The sequence below is a fragment of the Humulus lupulus genome, chromosome 1 (genome assembly GCF_963169125.1).
Source record: "Humulus lupulus chromosome 1, drHumLupu1.1, whole genome shotgun sequence".
Taxonomy (NCBI): domain Eukaryota; kingdom Viridiplantae; phylum Streptophyta; class Magnoliopsida; order Rosales; family Cannabaceae; genus Humulus; species Humulus lupulus.
In genome coordinates, this window is record NC_084793.1 from 282204269 (window position 1) to 282210574 (window position 6306).

General features: G+C 33.2%; 1 non-coding gene across 1 annotated transcript; it reads right to left on the minus strand.

Moving 5' to 3' along the window:
• Positions 1–1291: 1291 nt before the first annotated feature.
• Positions 1292–1398, minus strand: LOC133813657 (small nucleolar RNA R71). Its single transcript, XR_009884664.1, has one exon. It is a non-coding gene; the product is annotated as a small nucleolar RNA R71 (small nucleolar RNA).
• Between the last annotated feature and the right edge of the window lie 4908 nt (positions 1399–6306).

Sequence of the window (6306 nt, forward strand, 5' to 3'; positions counted from 1 at the left end):
ATATTGTTATATATTATATTATATATATATATATATCTTGGTAGTTGATGGCATTTAGTGCCTCCTACTTACTTATTAGTTGAGTGTATTAGTGCCTCCTAACCATTTTTCTTTTTCTTTTACTTTTTATGTTTTTTTAGTTGAGTGCATTTGTGCCTCCCAATCCTTGATAGTTGAGTGCAATTTTTGCCTCCTACATACTTGAACAATCTATCTCTAGTGATGGCATTAGTGCCTCCTAGCTTTTATTTATTTATTTTTTATTATCTTAGTTGATGGCACTAGTGCCTCCTAAGTTTTATTATTATTATTATTGGTTGATGGCATTAGTGCCTCCTAATTTTATTTTTGTTGATCATTTAGTTGATGACATAAGTGCCTCCTAATTTTTATATAACTATTTACTATTGCTATTGTCATTTTTTTTTCTTAATTATCGCATTTAGTTAGTTGTAATTTTATTGTTTAAGAAAATACTTGAAAAAAAAAAACTAAAAAACAAAGCTTGTTCTTTCAACATAAGCAATTTTTGCTTAAAGGAAATTTGGCAAAGTTCTCATCCACGCTTATTAATTAACCTCGGGGAGTTGTTATTAAGTTGTGAGTAAGTGGAATCAAATGGGCCTGGGAACAAGTTAAACAAAAAGAAAAAAAAAATCATAAAAATCAACAAAAATATATATATATATAGATATTATAATATCTTCTTGTTATAAGTATGCTCTGTGGTTGCGGTTCTAACTGATCTTCCACATCAGAAATTTGTTTTCTTGTGATTGTTTGTGTTACTTGGTGAAATTTGTGACATTGTATGCATCAGTGGCGTCGTAATTCAAAAAATCGTTTGGTGAAAAAATTAGTGTCTTTACGTGAAATTGAAAGTGTTTTTGAAAATTTAAACATAATGGAACAAGAACCTAATGTTGTGCAAAAAAAAACTCTTCTTGAATACTTTTCACCTATTTCATCTAATGCTCCATCATGCATTGTTTTGCCCACTACGAATGCCACTCATTTTGAACTTAAACTATCAATCATTCAATTGTTACCATCATTTTATGGTTTAGAAAGAGAGGATCCATACATGCATGTAAAATACTTTTTGGAAATTTGCTCAACCTTTTGTTTTCAAAATTTTTCAGATGAGTCGGTCAAACTTAGGTTGTTTCCTTTTTCTTTAAAAGATAGAGCCAAAGCTTGGTTAAACTTACTTCCAATTGGAACCATCACTACTTGGGATCAACTTTTTAATAAATTCCTTGCTAAATTTTTCCCCATGTCCAAAACTGATAGTTTAAGAAGAGAAATCTCTGAATTTTATCAAAAAGATAACGAAGAATTTTATGAATGTTGGGAAAGATTTAAAGATTTATTATTAAAATGTCCCCACCATGGTTTTGAAAAATGGATACTTGTAAAAAAAAATTATGATGGTTTAACCCCTTCAAACCGACAAATGATTCAATCTATGCATACTGGAAATTTTTTAAAATTGCAAGGGCAAGAGGCTTGGGACGCTCTTGAAGAATTATCTGTTAATTCACAACAATGGAATTATTCTGAGCCTAGGTCTAGAGCCAACCCTTCACCGAAAAGAGAAGGAAAATATGAAATAAAAGAAGAAAGTGATTTAAGAACATCATTTGAAAAATTAGCAAGAAAAGTAGATGCCTTAGTAATAAGTCAATCTATGAATTCTCATGTGCAACCTAAAAAAGATGTTTGTTATTTATGTGCTAGTTCATGTCATAATGCTCAATCATGTCCTTCTTTTATTGAAACATTTTCTGAAGAGGCTAATGCTTTACATTCATATGGAAAACCTTCTTCTGATAGCCCATTTTCCAATACATACAATCCAAATTGGAGAAACCATCCGAATTTTTCATGGAGACAAAACCAACCACAAATGAATCAAGGAAACCAATTCCACCTGCCAAATCCAAATCATGCCCAACCAAGTCAACCTTACCCTCCACAAAGAAAACATTCCTTAGAAGACACCTTACAACAATTCATTCAATCCACCCAACAAATCTTACAAAATCAGTCTCAATCCATTGCCAAACTCGAGACACAATTGGGTCAACTTGCTAGTGCTGCAACCGAGAGAGAAAAAGGAAGATTTCCTAGCCAACCCATCCCAAATCCTAAAGGCCAATATGAAATAGGAACCCCTAGTCATAAAGAAGAAGCTAAGTCTATTTCAACTCTTAGGTCTGGAAAACAAATTGTCAAACCCGATTACATACCTCAAGTTGAAAAAGACCAAAGCCAACCTCAAAGTTCCAACACAAATGACCTTTCAAAAGATGATGCTCAAATCCTCCCTTCCATCCCAAAAGCTCCTTTTCCACAAAGATTAATTCCACTCAAGAAATGCAACCAATATAGTGACATCTTAGAAGTTTTCAAACAATTAAGCATAAACATTCCTTTCTTAGATGTCATTAAACAAATTCCTGCCTATTCTAAATTCTTAAAAGACCTTTGCACTGTTAAAAGAAACACCAATGTTCCAAAAAAGGTGTTTTTAATTGAACAAGTTAGCTCCATAATTCAACATAAAAGCCTTGTGAAATATAAAGATCCCGGTTGTCCAACAATTTCATGCATCATTGGTGATCATTTCATTAACAAAGCTTTACTTGATTTAGGAGCTAGTGTGAATTTACTGCCTTATTCTGTGTATAAGCAACTTGGTCTAGGAGAATTAAAACCAACTTCTATAACACTTCAATTAGCCGATCGTTCAGTGAAAATCCCTAGAGGTATCATAGAAGATGTTTTAATTAAAGTGGATAAATTCTATTTCCCTGTGGACTTTATTGTTCTTGACACTCAACCTGTTGAAAATGCTCATGCTCAAATACCCATCATTCTAGGTAGACCATTTTTAGCTACATCTAATGAAATTATCAACTGTCGTAATGGTGTATTGAAATTATCTTTTGGAAATATGACTGTTGAATTAAATGTTTTTAATGTTGCTAAATCTGTTGAGTGTGAGGAAGTGCATGAAGTTAACATGATAGGGAGTATGTGTGAAGATGATGGAAATGACTTACTTGATTTTTGTGAAAAATACTTTGGTATGAACTTCCATATTGCTGATTTTAATGATGAAGTGAATTCTTTGTTAGAGTCTATACCCTTAAATGAAACCAAAGTTGAACTCTTTGCACCCTTAGATCATGTTCAATCAATTTCTGAGTCTCCAAAGTTAGACCTTAAACCTTTGCCAGAAAATTTAAAATATGCTTTTCTAGGAGAGTCTGAAACCTTGCCTGTTATCATAGCATCTTCTTTAGATAAAGAACAAGAAGATAAATTGTTAAATGTCCTTAGAAAACATAAGGAAGCCATAGGTTGGACTATTGGAGACATCAAGGGAATTAGCCCATCCATATGCATGCATAGAATCCATCTAGAAGAAAATGCTAAAACCTCTCGGGAATGTCAAAGAAGGTTAAATCCAAATATGAAAGAGGTCGTTAGGGAAGAAGTACTTAAACTGTTAGATGTAAGTATCATTTACCTTATTTCTGATAGTCAATGGGTTAGTCCAGTTCAAGTAGTGCCTAAAAAGTCTGGGATCACAGTTATTGAAAATGAGAAAAATGAATTGATCCCTACTCGAGTACAAACGGGGTGGAGAGTGTGTATAGACTATAGGAAGCTAAATAATGTTACTAGAAAAGACCACTTTCCTTTACCCTTTATTGATCAAATGCTTGAACGTTTAACTGGCCATGCTTATTATTGTTTTCTTGATGGCTATTCAGGATATAACCAAATCCCCATTGCCCCTGAAGATCAAGAAAAGACTACCTTCACTTGCCCTTTTGGAACCTTTGCATATCGTCGCATGCCTTTTGGTCTTTGTAATGCTCCTGCAACTTTTCAAAGATGTATGATTGCAATATTTTCTGATATGGTTGAAAGAAATCTTGAAGTGTTTATGGACGATTTTTCTGTGTTTGGAAATTCTTTTGATGACTGTTTGCACCATCTGTCTCTTGTTTTAATTCGCTGCAAAGAAAAGAATTTAGTTCTTAATTGGGAAAAATGTCATTTTATGGTTAAAAAAGGAATTGTTTTAGGTCATGTAATCTCATCTGAGGGAATAGAAGTTGATAAAGCAAAAGTTGACCTTATTTCAAAACTTCCCCCACCTAAAACAATAAAAGAAATTAGATCATTCTTAGGCCATGCCGGTTTTTATAGAAGATTCATAAAAGACTTTAGCAAAATTTCACGCCCATTATGTCATTGCTAGGAAAAGAAAATGTTGTTGTCTTTGATAATGATTGCCATGTTGCCTTTGAAAGATTGAAATCCCTTTTGACTAATGCATCCATTATTCGCCCTCCTGATTGGAATATCCCTTTTGAAATAATGTGTGATGCTTCTGATTATGCTATTGGTGCTGTTCTAGGACAAAGACTTAACAAATTACCTCATGTAATCTACTATGCTAGCAAAACTTTGAACGATGCTCAATTAAATTATTCTACTACTGAAAAAGAATTGCTTGTTGTTGTGTTTGCATTGGAGAAATTTAGGTCTTATTTGTTAGGATCTAAAATAATTGTCTATTCTGATCATGCTGCATTGAAATATCTCTTGTCGAAAAAAGATGCTAAATCTCGCTTAATTCGTTGGATCTTGCTTTTACAAGAATTTGATTTAGAGATACGAGATAAAAAAGGTTCTGAAAATGTTGTTGCTGATCATTTGTCTAGAATTGTTGTTGAGACTAATAATGACTCCACCACCATAAGTGAAACTTTTCCTGATGAACAACTCATGCATATATCTTCTTTGCCTTGGTATGCTGACATTGTGAATTATTTGGTCACTGGTGAAATTCCTTCTCATTGGTCTAAGCATGATAAATCTAAATTTTATTCTGAAGTGAAACATTTCATGTGGGATGATCCTTATTTGTTTAAATATTGTCCTAATCAAATAATAAGGAGATGCATTCCAAATTGTGATCAAACTAAAATCATATCTTTCTGTCATGATCATGCATGTGGTGGACATTTTAGTGGGAAGAAAACTGCTTTGAAAATTTTACAATGTGGATTTTATTGGCCTACTATTTTTCATGACACTTATGTTTATTGCAAATCTGGCAAACGTTGTCAAATGTTAGGAAGTGTAACTAGAAGAAACATGATGCCTTTGAATCCTATCCTTATTGTTGAAATATTTGATATTTGGGGCATTGATTTTATGGGTCCATTTCCTAACTCTTTTGGTAACTTGTACATTCTTGTTGGTGTTGATTATGTGTCTAAATGGGTTGAAGCTGTTGCATGCCACACAAATGACCATAAAGTTGTGCTTAAGTTTTTGAAAGAAAATATTTTCTCCCGTTTTGGCTCACCATGTGCTATCATTAGCGATAACGGTACACACTTTTGTAATAGATCTTTTGAGCATTTAATGAAACAATATGGTATTACACATAAAGTCACTACACCTTATCACCCACAAACTAGTGGTCAAGTTGAAATATCAAATAGGGAAATTAAGCACATCTTAGAGAAAACTGTCAATCCAACTAGGAAAGATTGGTCCTTAAGACTCATTGATGCATTATGAGCATATAGGACTGCATACAAAACACCCATTGGAATGTCTCCCTATAGACTTGTGTATGGAAAGGCATGTCACTTACCCGTCGAGCTAGAACATAGAGCCTATTGGGCAATTAAGCAATTGAATTTTTCCTTAGACAAAGCGGGTGAAAGAAGAAAGCTTCAATTAAATGAGTTAGAAGAGCTTAGGTATGATGCATATGACTATTCCAAAAAATATAAGGATCGAATGAAGATTTACCATGAAAAAAATATTTTGCGAAAAGATTTCTCTCCCGGTCAAAAAGTCCTTTTATACAATTCTCGTTTGCATCTCTTCCCGGGGAAGTTACGCTCTAGGTGGGTAGGTCCATACATTGTTCGCACTTTTTTTCCACATGGAGCCATTGAAATTGAAAATCCTAATAATGGTAATATATTCAAAGTGAATGGACAAAAATTGAAACCATTTTTAGAATTAAAAACTGCTAAAGTGGATGAAATCCTTCTTGAGGATCCTATTTACCATGGTCCTTGACCGCTCTCATCAATTATTGGTAAATGTGTGTTTTATTTATGTTTTTAGGTTAACTTCTTGTTTTGATTTTTGTTTCTTTTTTATTGCACTCTTGACATGCTTCATGATGAGGTACGACCATTCTAAACTCTAAACTCTAAACTCTTTCACGCTTTAATTTATATTTGTATTTTGATACAT